Source organism: Podarcis vaucheri (assembly GCF_965113315.1).
Source record: "Podarcis vaucheri genome assembly, chromosome: 9".
NCBI lineage: Eukaryota > Metazoa > Chordata > Lepidosauria > Squamata > Lacertidae > Podarcis > Podarcis vaucheri.
In genome coordinates, this window is record NC_138767.1 from 37,127,944 (window position 1) to 37,145,270 (window position 17,327).

Genomic DNA, 17,327 nt, shown 5'->3' on the forward strand with positions numbered 1-17,327 from the left:
GGCTGCAATTTTGATTCGCAAGGCAGCAGTAGCAGAAGGATGTATAAGTCTTTCTCAGTGGAGACATTTCTATGATCAAAGTTGCCCTTTTCTCCCCTCAGAAGGAAAAGACAGGAGGCCCACATGGAGCTACATAGGGAAAAGCAACAGGAGAGGAAAAGTAGCTGGATGGGTGAAGCAGGAAAAATGGGCTGTGGGGAAAGGGTGAAGCACCACCCCCCCAACTGCTATTTCTCCATTAAAATTAGCAGCTCCTTACGGCAGCATTTCAATTTACTTGGTCCCCAAGAAACAGTCTCCCAGCACCCCGCTCCACCAGCAACAAAATCAATAGGGGGAAATTCTGACCTAAGCTTGGGACTTAGTTATGATGTAGCAAAATAAAAAGAAAATACAACCCCCCTTTTTCTTTCTTTCTCAGGATGTTTGGAATTTGGATGGATAGTGATCACTGAACTGTTGCCAGCTGAGAATAAGCAACCACTGTGGGGAATGTTCACTTCGTTGATTGTTTGCATCTGGCTTTTTAAATCAACAGGCAGACTCTGTGACAGCTGCAAAATCATAGTTTTGGATCATCTAGAAAAGTGATTCCCAGGATAAGGCAACAAAAGTCAACCAAAGAGCACTTAATTTTGCAAAACAAACAGCAAAGACAAACAGAAATGTAGGCACTGGAAAAAATAAGTGCCTGAAATGTTTCCATACATTAAAAAACACACCAAAACCACAGCACAAAGGATACATTTTCACAGCATGCTCCATCAGCCCATGTAGTAGGAATAGTATTTTATCTAAACTGTGACAGACCAGCATATAATAAAAGCAATGAAGCAAGAAGACAGAACAATGATGTTAAAATTGCCAACAAGAATAATATTATAATTCTCCCACATGGCGGTATGAAAACATAGGGAGCATCTAAAGGCCGTCAATGAAAAGCTTTGTGCTGCTTGAATGTTGTTGATTCTATGGGGATATTTCAGAAAACTCTTCAGCATTTGTTTGTGAAATTTCGGAATTCAAACCAGCCCTCACAAATCAAGAAATCAACAATGGCTGCTACTCCATTTCTCTGAGAGACACGGTTAGTGGCGGGTTTTGTACCAAATGCTATTCATTCCTAACATAGCTCTCTCACCCCACCTGCAAACTGGGAAATCCCAGAGACCGAAGCTTTGGCAAAGGCCTATTGCTCAGTGGTAGAACAGGTGGTTTGCATGCAGAAGGCTCCAGTCCAGCAGGCATTTCCCAATGCACAGTTCTATGCAAATTGTGCTGCTTTCGTGTGGACCTAATGGGAATTTGGGGGCAATTCCGAATCAGTGGCTGAATAAAGGAAGGAGTTAAAAAGTCTGCCTAACATTCCAGACAAAGTTTCCCAGGCTAGTTTCCCCCTGGTGTGTACCCAAACACAAACAAATTGAAATTGTGCTGATCTGTAGAGGTGGCTCCCTCCCCCCACAACTTCACTGCACTCTAAGAGGATAATAAGCACACCCCCTTCGTGCTGTGCAGTTCCTAATACACTAGACTCCCCCCCCCACATCACCTAATGCTGTGTGGGTTTACATATGTTCTTTCTGAGCACACACACATAAAGAAAAGACACAGGTGCGTGGCAGTGGTAAATGTTACATGTGCAAGTGACTGGCACACCCCACTATGTAGTTCTCTGATTTCCTTAGGAAAACAACTGGATCCATTTGCTGGCATTGACCAGGAAAAGGAGCACTTAACAGGTAATGTGAAAGGCCTGTGCTTGAGATCCTTGATTGCTGCTGATGGCCAGCAGGTGTGTAGAACCTTTGGCCCTCCACATGTTGCTGAACTACAACTCCCATCAGCCCCAGCAAGCATGGCCAATGGTGGTGGAAGTTAAAGGTCAGCAAGGTTGCCCACACCTGAGCTAGAAGGACAAATAGTCTGGCCAAGCATCTGGTAGTTTTCTATGTAATCTGGATTCAATGTCCAGGAACTGGCTAGGGATGCAATTGTTTACTTAGGAAGAGTGAGGACAACATTTTTATATCAACACATGTAAGTAGAAAATTAACTTGTAAGTCTAATGTGGTCACATTTGATTTAGTATGAGGGAATAAATAAAGGGATTACTTAAAGGCAAGCTGAAGTTGGAAAGAGGCATAAAATCCCTTCAGGCAATTTGGGAGCATTTTAAAAACACTATAATAGTAGCTCAAATAAAAACATATACTACAAACGGGAGAGGAAATTAACAAGTCTCAGATAAGGCCAGTGTGGTTAACTAACAGCTTCAAGGAAATTATAAAAGGCCAAAAAAGTGTACATATATATTTTAAGTGGGAGTCTTTCCCAAAGTAACATTTTTTTTAAAGGCAAACAAAGAACTAATCTGAACAGTAAAATGGTTAAGTCACAAGTCTTTAAATGTTTCAGCAGCAGGGAACTAGCCACAGAGATGGCAGGCCCTTTTGTCATTTTATGCGGTACATAAAGTATACATTCTTTAATCAGACGCACATTGTTTGGGACCAAGTGGTCTGCTGATAGCCTGCGCTTATTAGCTTATTAGCATTTCTTACTAACTACCAGTATATGCAATAGATTTCAGCATGCATTTTGATTCAGTGGAATAAAGATAGGAGCAAGAGCAGATTACAGGATAAAATTATCTTTCTAACATAGTATCAAATATTTGCTGATGAAATTCAGTGTTCTTAATCTTAGACCTAATTCTTCCACAGCTGAGAATAAAATTTTACCAATAGTAGGGGTTGCCATGGAGCCCTGGGGCACCACAGTGCCTTCCAATACATACATACTATAGTACATGCAAAAGGTTTCAGTAAACATGCTGACTATTTGCTTTCCCTGTTTAGTTTCTGATTGCACTGACTTGGCTTGTCCTATGTTGAACAATTTTTCCTTAAACAAGCCCACATTTCATTGGCACTTTCCCTCCATTCCTCCCATTCTGAACAGTGGAGAGAGATGCAAATAGTTTCTCTCCCTGAGCCAGCGTGGCTTTCTCCCATTGTATAGCAGGGGCATACTTGAACCATTTTGTGGTCCTGTCCATCTTTCTGCTCATATAAAAGAGACGTGACAGCCATTTTGTGTTATGCCATACCCCCAACAGCAGACCCCCAGCACAGGTTCCAGATGCACCCACTGGTGTTCAAAGGTTGGTGACTCCTGCCCTAAAGTACACCAGTATTTTCATTATAAGGGATGTTCTGCAGCTTCCAGAAAATAAACAGAAGCAGAGTGTTGGCTCTTCCATATTTTCTTATGCAATTCAGAAGAAAAGTTGCGAAACTTTGGTTGCTGTAGCAAATCCTCCTGGTTAATCATTCCAGGAATCCAAAACAGCTGCCAGTCTTTTTCTATTCTATGCATAAGTATCTGACGTGCAGGAGCAAGCCTTGGGTGAATGATTATGGCTGGGCTCACCAAAACCTTTTGCAGGATATTTGTGCTGCCTGCTTTAAGGGGAAGAATTCCAGCGACCATTTTATATTCCTTGCATTCCCACCAGTGTCATCTTTAAAATACAGCTATGCTTTGAAGACTGTAACTGCTCTGAGATAGCCACAAACCAAAGACATTTTGGACTCCCCTTATCTGGATCCAACAGGCACTTTAGATCAGTAGCCACCCATCACTTAGCCAGGAAAACAGTCTAACTGTGTGAGGGTTTTTAGAGTGGCAGGCTCTCAGCATTTGCAAAAGTTCCCAGTTTAGCTCTGGGTTTTTAGGCCAGACCTTAAGATACTTGGCTCTGAAGGAACCATTAAAGTTAACAGCCAATACAAATACTAATGAGAGAGAGAGAGAAAGAGAAAGTAAATTAATTAAGCACAACATTATATACTGGAAATCATAACAAAAAAAACCTCACTGGGGGTAGGAATAGACTAATGGAAAATCAGCCCTTAAGCAAAAGAGTTGCTGATACTGAAAATGTAAGACTGGAGGGAACAAAGTGGAGTTTGACATTACAAGGCTCAACAGCCTTCCACTGTAAAGACAACAGTTGCTAAGGTGAAGAACTGTTTTGACAGGCTGCTTCCCAAAGACCCACATCATCATTGTCAAAGAATCACTCCACACGCCTTCAATCCCTTAGGGAGTGAATATACCTGTAGAGAGAGGAATCGTATGCTTATGAAAGGGCCTTGGTAAGATACGAGAAAGCCTAAGAATAGATTGCAAAATGTTCTCTGTATGTATGATATATACTTTAGATAGAGAGAGGATCGTCTTCTGCTCACTTCTCAGAATAATGATATAAAAAGAGCCAAATGCCACAATGATTTTTCTTTTAAGTTGCAGCCCCATTTTCAGGTTATAGGCTTGTTGCATGTGCTCCATTATGCTAACTGAGAGATGTTTGAGGGATGCAGTCTTAATTAAGTTTTCAATTCCTTTGGTTCTAGGAGACCATGACTGATTCAGTTGCACTGGGCACAGAGCTTCTGGGTTGCTGTAGCAGGTGGCGCAACTATGAAGTCCAACAGAAGGTAGGAAGTGGGGGGGGGGGGTGCACGCCAGATTTTGGTGTCGCATGGGGCGCCACTGAAATTTGAGAGGCCAAGGTCTGTCACTGTTTGGAAGGGAGGGTCACTGAAAGCTCCTAACCATTTTATAATATTTGAGGATCTGTTTGTGGATTTTGTTTGTTTGTTTTTAACATCATCATTATTTATTCAAACTGTATACTGTCCTTCATCCAAGGATCACAGGGTGGTTCACAACATAAAAATCCAAAATTAGAACATAAAATACATAATAAAACAAAAACAAACACAAGCCAATAGCACCACTCTCACAAACACATTAAAAAGGCCATAGAATGTTCTATCAGCTAAAGGCCAGGTTACAAACATTTTATGCTGGTGCCAGCCTCCCTGGGAGAGCATTCCACAGCCACCACAGAAAAGGCCTGTTCTTGTGTTAAACCTCTTCTGTTTTCCATTGCTGCTGCTGGTCACCTGATTTCTACTTTGCTCTTGGAGTCATAAAGTGACTCAGTTTTGGTCTACCATGTTTTACCGTCTCTAGCTATCAGCCATGCTGGCTGTAGCTGATAGGAGTTGGGCTCAAGAACATATGGAGGGCCACAGGTTCTCCAGTCCCGATTTAGGCCCTATTGTGGCAAATGCAACACCTGCACACCACCATCAGCCACCACCACCAGGATTTTGTGCTTCTTACATGAAGAATTTCTGTGCAACAGAACTGCCCCAGCCCACCATTTGCAAGCAAAAACCTTGCAAAAATAATATGTGTATGAGAGCTACTTACCCGCATGATAAACTAATCATCATAGCATAGATCTGTTTAAGCCTTAAGGATGATCATACCAGATTACAGAATTGGGGCTGCTTTTGTCAGATACAAATTTTTTTTAGTGGCTGCTCACAAGGCAAGTTTTCTGAAGCTCCATCTAATGAGGACTTCAGACACAGCAACATGGGCTTTATGACTTGAAGAGCAGAAGAAAAATGCCAGGAGAGCTGAAGTAATTAGGTCCTTGGTGTAAAATTAGCTACTATGTTGTAGGCAAGAAGGGGGATGGAAATGAGAGTTCTGGAGGAAAGTAATTGTTTCTCATAGTCTAGGGTGCAAATAATATATCAGAAGGTGATGGGGGGGAATTCTATCGTTAGCGGGAGCCAAAAATTATAATTATGATAAGTGCCTGTGGCATGAACTCTATGAAAGTAAAGAGAGGACAGTCACTGTAGGAAATACCGCATATCTCATGATGAAGTCAAGAGGTGAGGCAAGTCTCTAGGTACTCTTGAGCCATGGCTGTGCCAGTTTTGTGCTAGAATCTCCTATGTATTAGTATTTTTTAATAGCAGTAGCAGTAATTCCCCCCTTCTTCTCTTTACCTCAGCAAACAAGTATTTCTCTTGCTGTAGCAGCCTTTGCTGGATCCTGCAGCCTTATTTCTACACAGTAAAATAGCTCAAGAGGCTGCTCTGAAATTCCATTCCCTCCTGACTAGGACAAACAGTAAATCTTGACTTTCTTATAGTTTACGGCTAAGAGAAGCAGCTCTCCACCATTGCCATTAGCTGGTCTCTGAAGGTTACCGAGCTATACAGCACATCGCGCAGTGTGTATTGATCTGTAAATGAGCTAGAGAAGAGACAGTCAATGATACCTCTGTAGAAATAGGTAGAAACAAAGCTCTCTCTGGGCAAACAGAAACAAAGAGTTAAGAGGACAGAGCAGAGGCCAATGGAGAAGAGTTCCCAAGGATATACAGAGCTGAATCTGACCTTGGATGGTAGCTGTTATGCTGCAAGAAGAAGCTACTGTGGAAGCCTTACTGCATGAGACAAGCAGGGCACAGCTATGCAAATTGTTTTCTTTTATTTCATGTTTTTTAGCCCATCTTCCCATCCAAAAAGTGTCTTATAAATTTTAAAATCAATGCAAATTTTACAAAAAATAATATCAAGACAATGGCTCAGTCCATTTGCTGCACTGAAAATGAGCATCGTCCTTGTGTCCCTGCAATTTAAGATATGTCTACGAATCTGGTTTTCATTTCTGCTTCATAGTCATCATGCAAATTGCCTTGTAGCTGGAAAACACCCGAAAGAGGCTCTTTTGGTGACACTGGGAGGCTCTAGCCATGATCTGCACCTGGGCTTTGAAGATGACCGGGGCTGACCACATAACACCCCGGCGAAATTGTGAGCCCTTCCCTATTTTGCAAAGATGCTCCCGTCTCACTGCAGGAATTGCAAGACTGCAAGGCAGAGCTGCTTTCGAGCAGCGTGTGGGGTGAGCTGCTGCAGTGCGGCTGAAATAACGTCATGGGCAGAGGTTCAGCCTGGGAATCCTCGTGCACAGACTTCCGCTGTAGACTCGGGACATCCTCCAGGGTGAAGAGCTCCAAGCTGCCTCCCATCTCCCTGGCATCCCCATCCATCTTCATTGAGCTCAGCTCAGAGAGGCCAGCGCTGCCGCCACCACAGCAGTCCTCTTGCAACACTTCCTGCAGATCATCGGGATGAAAGCAGCAGGCGTAAGAGACAGGGCTGCTGCCCCGCAGGACGCCCTCCTCACCTCCCTCTTCCTCCAAATCCCTTTTCACCAGCCGCGGCAGCTCGGGGGTGCTCAACAGCAACGGGAACCGTATACTCAGCCCTCTCTGGACAGGCTTCTGGTGGCACTGAGTGACGTTCCTGCACAGTGGGGTGGGGGGCACAAAGGGGTTGGCGGCAGCAGGCCGGCCCCCGAACTCTCCTTGCGGGGCCTTGTTCTCCTTGGCCCCCTTCCCCTTTTTCTTGGCCATGCCCTTCCTGCTGGGGGGCTTTTTGTGCAGCCGGCCTTCCTGGTGGGGGGCAGGAAATCGGAGTCCTCGGAGGGGGAAGCGGGGGCCTTTTCCTTCCTCTGGGCCTTTTGGACCCCCTTGGGGGGCAGATAACTCGGGTCTCCGAAGGAGGAAAAGGTGGCCTCCTCCTCAAAGGACAGGGAGGAGCAGCAGCTGCTACTGAAGAGGTGCTAGCGGTCCACCAGGGGCATTGAGGACACAACACTTAAACCATGGGTTTCCAGACTGAAAATGTTACATGTGAACTAAACTGATAATAAAGGCAACCCTAGAAAAACCTTTCCTATTGAATCCAATGGAGATTACATCTGAGTGGATATGCACAGGATAGCACTATAAGCACAGCAAAAATGAGCTCTGAAATAAAGTGTAATACAAATTCATGAAATTACAAGCATTTAAACAGCAGTAGCAGCAGCATTAGAATTCAAGTTCCTGAGTTTCAAACACTGCTTTTGAAGTTAAAAGACAAGGGACTATTTGATAATGCAGCTCTTATTGTTAAATTATTTGAATGTACTGTAATTTAGAGTTTGTGAATTTTCAAATTATTTGTGCATATTCATGTAGCCTGCAGACTAATTCAAGAAAATATTGGAAATCATTAGTCTTCTCAAATAATGTTAAGGCAAATTAATTCTTTCCTATTTTTGATTTTTCATTGGATCCTGTACATTAGTTTTATGCTCCTTGGTGCTGATTGTTTCTAATTCTGTTGACTGCTTTCATAATGCTCTTTTTATATTTAATGTTCTTGAGTTATCTTTGCTTTGTTTTCTTTTGTAATTTTAACTTTTTGTAAACTTCTTAGAAAACTTCTTAGGAAACTGCTGAAGGATGGGTCAACAAATAAATAAAGCAAAACAAAATTTAAAATTTAAAATTCATAAATCCAGCAGCATCCAGAGTTGGAAAAAGTCTAATTATATAATATAAATTTGAATGTTTGCAAATAAAATTAAGTTAGGAGAAACTATTCTCACTCCTGATGAAAGCTTGGGATGGATGCTTCCATCTTGTTTTCTCAGTTTTTCATTTTTCAAATCATAAGTTCAGTTCATCAGCTTTACACAGCAGTTTTAAACTGCCCACGAAGATTTGCCACCGTTTTAGTGCACCTTTCCCTCTAATATGCATTTTTGTACACAGTTCTTAGATTGGATAAGTGCATCGCAACATTTCGAGAAGTGCCAATTTCAAAGGATATCTGTGTTTTGGTATACATATTGTTCTGAAATGTTTGAGTTAGGTAGGCTTGTATTAAAGTGCAAACTGAATATCGGCTTGGATTCAACTAACTCAATGCACTAGTGGAAGCCAGAATAATAATAATAATAATAATAATAATAATAATAATAATAATAATAATAATAATATATTATTTATACCCCGCCCATCTGGCTGGGTTTCCCCAGCCACTCTGGGCGGCTTCCAAAAGAATATTAAAATACTGTGATACATCAAATATTAAAAGCTTCCCTAAACAGGGCTGCCTCCTTCAGATGTCTTCTAAAAGTCTGGTAATTGTTGTTCTCTTTGACATCTGGTGGGAGGGCGTTCCACAGGGAGGGCGCCACTACCGAGAAGGCCCTCTGCCTGGTTCTTTGTAACTTGGCTTCTCGCAGTGAGGTAACCGCCAGAAGGCCCTCGGTGCTGGACCTCAGTGTCCGGGTAGAACGATGGAAGTGGAGACGCTCCTTCAGGTATACTGGACCGAGGCCATTTAGGGCTTTAAAGGTCAGCACCAACACTTTGAATTGTGCTCAGAAACGTACTGGGAGCCAATGTAGGTCTTTCAAGACCGGTGTTATGTGGTCCTGGCGGCCGCTCCCAGTCACCAGTCTGGCTGCTGCATTCTCGATTACTTGTAGTTTCCGGGTCACCTTCAAAGGTAGCCCCACGTAGAGTGCATTGCAGTAGTCCAAGCGGGAGATAACTAGCGCAAGAGCTCCTGCTGGTGCAATGGGGCTTCCCTCCAGCTCTGCACCAAATCTGTTCTGGAGGAACAGGAGAACCCTCAATACAGGTCACGGGATAGGAGGAAGGGGGAGCAGAGCACAAGGAGTCTTGTCCCCCCCCCCTTTGAACAGGTTTTCTTGTCTTGACCCTTTAAAAACTGCATGTATTTTCAAGGGCTTCTATAAATTGCAAACAGAAGCTTACTTCTTTGATAAAACCCAGGCAGTCATGCTTTCAAAAGTGACTGGATCTGTAACAAAACTACTTAGTCAGCAGCTCCACAAAATGGTGTTTAGTGTCTTTTTTATAAAATCTGAACTCAGACAAGCATTGCTTTATTTGACCTGGAAAATCTAACTGGGGTCCCTAGCAGTGACTAAACCTTAGCTTGAAACACTCTGTGGCATGTGACCTTAAACCATGATTTGTAACCATCTGGTGAGTTCCTGGTGTGCTCAGTGGAGATTTGAACCTTCCAGTCCTAGTCCAACACTTTAGCCACTGCACCATACTATATATCATTACAGCCCTACAGTTCCCATGTTTCCTTGTCTGCCATGGGTGATAATGAAACAGATTTAAGATTGTTTTAAATTCAAAGTGCAGACATCCTAAATGACTTCTGGTGCTGCAGTGGAGACATGGCTTTGTCCAGGTTCTAGTTGGGTTGTTCATATTATTTCCTGACGCATGCTGTAGACAAGGGGTGAGGCACCTGTGGCCTTCCAGATGTTGCTGGACTGCCACTCTCGTAATCCCTGACCAATGGCCATACTGGCTTGGTCTGATGGAGTCCAACAATGTCTGGAAGGGTACAGGTTACCCATCTCTGCTCTAGATTATGAAAAGACCTGCAGAGATGAGGTCAAATATAGGATTGTACAATCCAGAAGGCAATGGAAAGCAATGAGCAGTAATGTAATCAAAAGTCACTTAAGATTGATTGATCTGCTTGTGTCTTAACAACAACAACAATTTATTATTTATACTCCGCCCATCTGGCTCTGGGCAGCTCCCAACAAAATTTTAATGATAATAATAATAATGATGATGATGATGATAAAAAGCGATAAAGCATCAAACATTAAAAATTTCCCTAAAACAGGACTGCCTTCAGATGTCTTCTAAAAGTCAGATTGTTCTTTATTTCTTTGACATCTGATGGGAAGGTGTTCCACAGGGTGGGCGCCACTACCAAGAAGGCCCTCTGTCTGGTTCCCTGTAACCTCACTTCTAGCAGTGAGGGAACCGCCAGAAGGCCCTTGGTGCTGGACCTCAGTGTCCGGGCAGAACAATGGGGGTGGAGATGCTCCTTCAGGTATACTGGGCCGAGGCCATTTAGGGCTTTAAAGGTCAGCACCAAAGGTCAGAATCATCCCTTGATCCAGGTCACAATTTTAAAATGCCCTGACTTAATTCCATAGTACAACATCTCAGGGCTTATAGTAGACAGAAAGGACAAGGGGAATACTAATAGGAAGATGAGTCTGCTTGCAGCCATACACAAGGAAGGGATCAAAATACTAAATGACACATCTATAAAGCTTAATTCTCATCCTCATTCTTATTTCTAACCGGTCCTTTGAATACAACAAATAAGTGAATGCCCAAAGCTGCTTCTGAACAGGAAATATAGGATCAACCCATAATTCTATTGGCAAGGTAACACTGTATTAAACTGAACTGATACAGCAGTATTAAACCCTAAGGAAAACTAAAGCTAAATTGGTAAATGAGTTAACATTAGTAATGTCTTCACTTCACACCATTTTAACTAAATACATGTCAATATCTAGACACAGAAGAGAGCATAATTAAATTTAGCCGAAGTCTTGATTGTAGCATAATCTAATGCCTAGCAAATGATACATTAGTTTTAAGGAGTACAGAATTGAGTTTTATGTGCTAATCTTCTATTCTATTTATTCTATTCTATTTATAACATATATCACTATACCAATTTAATTTACTGAACACTGGAGAGGAAAAGCAAAGGGACATGGACTAAGCCATTTATTAAATATTGACGGCTGAGTGCAAGTTTTACATTTGATCTGTCAGCCATGTATTCACCTGAGGCATGTGCTCAGTGAATGTGAAGGAATGGGGGTAATGGTGTTCAAAATTCAAATATTTCATCAGGCTTTGTTAACTCTGTAGACTGCTGCTCAGGGAATGGGGATTAAACTTTTTTTCTTCAAGCAGAAGGAGTATTTTTTTATTCACGGGTGCAGGAAAATTAAAAACCCATCTTCTAGTGGCATGGTTACCACACACACACACACACACACACACACACACACACATGCTCAATACATTAGAATATTCAAAACTGATCTCATGCTAACTTTTACAGCTCAGTAGTGGAGCACATACATGAGAAAGTCCTGAGTTCAATCCTGTTAGATCAGAGGTAGAGAACCTCAGGGCCAGCCAGGGCGTAAATGTGACCCCAGGCCTCTCTACCTGCCCCTGAGAATTCTCCCAGGGCCACCCTTCATTAGCCTTGCTTTGCCCTGGCAGAAATGTGTCCTTAGCTCTGATAATGACTCTAGTTTGTCTGAATGGAGGCTAGAGGGGAGTCGCATGTGTATAGAAACTAGCCTACTGCAAAGTTGTTGGGGTTTTTTAAAATAGTGGGTGGAGCAGCGAGCTCCTGACACAGGTTTCATGACCCACAAGTTGGGAAACACTGTTCTGAAGCCTCATAGACGTCTACCAGGACTTCTGCTGCGGCCTTCACCCTGGTCCAACAACCTGGCTGCCTCAGGCGCTCAGCAACCCAGCTGACTCTGAGCTGCGAAGCTCTCTTGCAGGCTGCCTCTTAGGACACCCACTCTTTCCCAGAGACCTTCTTCGTTCCAATTTCAGCTCCTGGCTTTTCTCAGACTTCCCAAGCCCCCCTGTCTGTCTTGATGTTCTCCGCCTGCCTCCATCCTCCAGCTCTTCCCTCTTCTACCCTCTTCTTCATACAGAGACTTTGCTTTGACTTTCACTTGAGGCTGTCCTTTTGTTTCCAACCAGGGTCTCACTCTAGCCAATCACTTCAAATTCGGGTGGGATTTTGGGCCAATGGGGCAAGGTAGCATGTCCATGGACTGACCAGTTGGAGCACCCCAGTTTTCAACACACTGTGCCTGTATATGTAACAACAGATTAATTGTTTCCAGAGCTCCTTACAGTATTTTGAAAGACCTAACTGGCAGTTAAACTTTGCTAGAGTCTCTGTTGTAAACCATTTTAATCAATGGACTGCAGAAGTTTTGAAAGAATGTGTGGTTTGGGATTATATCCTCCCCCACGCCCCATTACACACACACACACACACACACACACACACACACACCCCTACACCTGAATACTTCACTTCTCAACCTGACTTTTGTGTTAATGCTCCTTTGGGCATTCCTAATATATGCTCCTGTGCTGCTTGACCTCAAACTGAAGCTCTTGTCCTAAATCCTCTGTGATGGTAGCGCTGACATTGCATCGTGGGCTTCCTGTGTCTTTGGCACAAACCCCTTCAGGCTAGTGCATAAAAATAACTTGCAACATGGGTGTCTGAAAGGAGTTCTGCCTGGTTTTTCTTTCCCTGGAGGGAAAAGTGCTGCCATGTGCAGAATGAGAGGAGTCTCTAATGAGCTAAAGAGGAGTTCCTGGAGGAGAGTCGGAACTCACCCTTAACATACGGAGTTCAACATCAAGGGAGGAAATTGATTCAGTACAGCATGAACTATAAGCATTAATACTTCCCAGAAGGAGGACTGAGATTTCATTATTACTAATAAGAACACCAGGGTTTATTTTTGCTTGGATAATTGCGCGGCCACTTGCATTATGGTTTGATCCATGTGGCTAGCTGGAATATGTTGAAGCCACTGGGGTTAATGAAAGGGCATCTTTGATCTGAAGGACATTTGCTGATGCAACTTTTACTCATGAGATAGTAACCTGATTGGCATTTAAAATACTCCTGGAACAATGATACTTTTTCATTTGCCCATCCTCTGTAGCTTGACTAGTGCTAAATCCGATATACTTTGCTCCGCTTAGCATTGCGGAGATTAAACTCATGACTGCCTTTATTAGTATCTACATTTGGAATATATCCAGCAGGCCTCTGGAATATAAATACTTTACTGTTTAATCCCAACATTAACATCCCTTCTGGAGTTCCCATTTACTTGGATTGATGTACATTAAAAAATATCTAAGATCAAATATAGATCACATTGATAGAGACTGATTATCAGAAGACTTGTTCTGCACCTGTGCTGTAGGATTTACTGGATTTGTGTTTTTTTGACCTGATTACAGTGCCACCGTCCTTTTCAGAGTGGCCCAGTTCAGATTTAGAGGCAGATTTAGGGCAACATGAGTAGTGTGGGGGCAGTTGGGTGTGCAGCTGAGGAGGGTGCCTTCTCAAAGCCCAGTGAGCACTTGCCTGGCTTCAAAAAGTTGGCATGATGGCTCTGACAGGTTCCTCCAGCCCTTCTTCCCAAAGTGCTTACCAGGCTTTGAGAAGGAAGTAGGAGGGCTCTGGGACCCTACCAGCACTTCAGACCTCCCTCCCAAAGCCTGCTGCCTTGTTTTTATGGCTTAAGCTGGGACTGCAAGGCCTGGGGGGAGGGCGTCAAATGTTGGCTTTGTATAGGGCGGCATATTTCCAAGGTCCACCCTGATGGTCGCCATCTTCTAATGCACAAGCGTGAGTTCTCCTAAGGCATAAGTTATGCAAAACAACCCCAAGTGGTGGGTGTCTTCAGCAGGTGGTGCATAAATGAGAGATGGCATAAACCAGGAGTGGGAAATCTCTAGCCCACAGACCAGTCTTGGTACTTAAAGTCATTTCCTATAAATCACACCTACCTGCCAATCAGCTGACATCACTTGCGATCAGTATCAATTCAGCCAGTGTCAAGACTGCATTGGCTGCAGGTGCCTGTTCCCAGTATCCAGCCCACACAGCAGGATTTAAGTGCCATTCAAGATCTGACAAGTGGGGTTAAATCCTGCTTAGCTTGCTGAATGTGTCTGTGTGCCTCTCGGTGGATCTTGGTCCCTCCTCTGGGGTGCTTGTTTTTGTATCTTCTGCTTGGACTACTGTAGCTGTGCTTCCGCAAGGTAACATGAAAGTGCAGTGATAATGAGGACTGGTGGTTGCAGGAGCAGCCCTGGGCCCAGCAAGCCATGGTGCCTGCTCACCTGCAAGGGAAGCCCACAGCAAACAGTTGTGGGGGCTGGTACGTGGGATGTCATTGTGGCAACAGCATGTTCACATACTCAGACTCAGGGTTTGAGTGTGGCCCTTGGCATGGAGGGCTGTGTAGAGAGCTGGGGATGACACTACCGTGGAGTGGACAGTCTGTTTGCCATTGCTGTCAGCCCTGTTTGGGGCTGGGAATGGGGTTCCTCCTGGGGAGTCCTCCTCTGCTCCCAGACCAACCTTGTGTTTCCAGATGTTCCTCATGGGTGTTGGCTGCTGTGGTTCTCCAGAGTTTCTGCTAGAGAGCAAAGCTTGTGGGAGAAGTGTTGGCATGAAGACATTGTTTGTTCCTCATTTTGTTCAAAGTGGAGTGTTTCTCTAGTGCCCTTCACCCAGCTGCTTTGAGCCCCCACCCCAACGCTCATATGGCAGCATGCCACACCACAAGAAGCAAGATGTGAAAGGAGGCTGGATAGTGCTCAGCTTATAGCTTGGTGGTGTTTTCCTCTGATTGGCTGGGAGTTGTTCTATAACCAGAGTGCTCTTTCTGACCAGTGAGAGTGTGTCCAGCAGGTAGACTTGGGCCTTGAATTTTCAGAATTGAGCACATCACATTGATTTCTGTGAGGAACTCTGATTTTCACCACTATTTTTGCCAGCATAACTTTTGCCAAGTTTCCAAGCTATGTGAATGAGCTTAAGGAGGTTTGGAATTGGCATGTCTCTCCTTCTGCATTCCTGCCTCTGCCGCAGCCTGCCAAACCCCCTTTTAAGGAGTTTATGTTGGCTGAAGTTACACCCGCTGAGCCAGTGGAGTGGGAGGGGGACATTTGAATCTGTGTAGACCAAGCTGAGCCAAGACAGGCCTAGATGCGCTGGAACCAAAACTGGAACTCTGGCAGATCTGGGATTTGCATTGCACAGTTAGACGTTTAGAAAGCATGTCATGCATTCATGGAGTAGTTATGCTAACCGGGATCAATCTGAACGTTGACAGTTGTGATAAAGTGGGATAATGCAGAGAATAAATTGTTGACTTTGAAAGCCAAAATTTTACTTTTGTAGTGCACTCAATTAAAGCAGTGATGAATCAACATTACTTGTCAAAGCATACAAAGTAAATGTCATTGAACCAATGCAGCAATGTGGTGCAGATTATTTTCTCTTCTAGTATGAACTAAGTGTACACAATAGATGCTTGAAATACATTGAAGTTATTTTGCCCCACTGTGTCTCATTCTTGTGTTGCTATGCAGACCAGAGAGGGAGCAGGGATGTCCTCACTCAATGCCCATTACCTAACTTGTATCCCTTGCGCCGAGTTCCAATTCACTGAAGGTGTCCCCTGTACTTGCTCGTCTGAACTGTACAAACGTCAGCTTAATTGTAACTTCCATTTTCTAATCAAATAGAAGTAGGTTTTAGAAGTCTGTCAAACAGGCGTATTTCTACGGGATACAAATTGATTGTGGCTAATGCCATATGTATTTGACTTTATTTTATTATTATTTATTAAATTTGTATACTGCCCTTCATCCACAGATCACGTTGCAATTCACAACATAAAAATACAAAATATGAACACAAAACACATAACAAAAACACAAAAGCAAATCATTACCTCCCCAACCCACAAACACACTTGAAAGGCCATAGATTGTTTAATCAGCCAAAGGCTTGATTATAGAGAAACATTTTCACCTGGTGCCTAAAGAGATGGAATGAAGGTGCCAGCAAGCCTCCCTGGCTTTAACACTAGCAGTGGGAGTGTGCTGGAGCTGGAGTAAGTGGTAATATATATTAAGTATATTTTCAGTTTTCTTTGCTCTCTCTCGAAAGCTGTTTGTCATAGTCAATACCATCATAAATTCAATGACGTATCAGCATTCAGCCACAAAGATCTCATTCTGCCATGCAGAGGAGTAGCCAAGAAACTGGAACAAGATACTAATTCTCAAAGTTCAATGCAAGTGCACAGCTGATAAAATGCAATGCAATATACCACGAGTTTAAAAGCACCACCTTATTTCCCTCCTGCCAATTTCTTTGGAGGACCTTCTGCAGGGTGAGAAAAAGGTTGCTGACCCCTGCTTTAAAGAAAGGCAGAAGATTGGCAATTGCAGTTTTAGAACTATTTGTATTACAAACTGGCTACCCAATCAATCAAGGGTACCTTTTTAGTTCATCAAAATATGTTAAAACAATTTATCAGCTACCCTGTGCACACTTATTTGGGAGGGAGGAAGTCCCATTGAAATCAGTAGGACTTCCCTGTGAGTAAATATGAATGAGATCGCACTATAAAAGTTTCAGCCGTATTCCCCAAATGTATTTCTTTTCTGCGTATTTGATCCTGGTGGGGGGGAAAAGCATTTAAAGAATTGTCAACAGCAATTCATTCAGCTCATTGCCTCAAATTAAAAATCCATATTCATTAAGCAGCATCTTTCAGGAACCAAGGAACACGTGTCTTTCATCAAAGGATGGAGACAGAACTGAGTACCAGCTGGTGGTTTTATTTCCAGAGATGGAGACTCTGTCATGGTGTGTTTCCACCTTCCAGGAGGCTGCAGGGCTGCTTGACCACCTGCAGAGCACCTAAAAAGAGCCTCCTTTGAATGCCTGATACCTCCCACACTCCTATCTTAAGATTTTTACCAGATGTAGACACAGATCACCCAAGCACACACCTCTCATATTTTTATGATCTAGCCTGATGAAGAGCTATGGAGAACTTGAAAGCATGCATGCTGCTTCTGTGATATTTTGGTTGGCCAGAAAAGATATTGCCCACATACAGATTGTTGGCATTTTTCTTATGGG

At 43.3% G+C, this 17,327-nt stretch overlaps 1 long non-coding RNA gene across 1 annotated transcript in view; it reads left to right on the forward strand.

Moving 5' to 3' along the window:
• Positions 1–1,911: 1,911 nt before the first annotated feature.
• The window catches only part of LOC309540706, a 44,820-nt gene continuing 29,404 nt past the window's right edge, over positions 1,912–17,327 (forward strand). Inside the window, exons 1-2 of the long non-coding RNA XR_014223404.1 lie at positions 1,912–2,040; positions 4,422–4,505. This is a non-coding gene — a long non-coding RNA (uncharacterized lncRNA). The remainder of the gene's footprint in view (positions 2,041–4,421; positions 4,506–17,327) is intronic.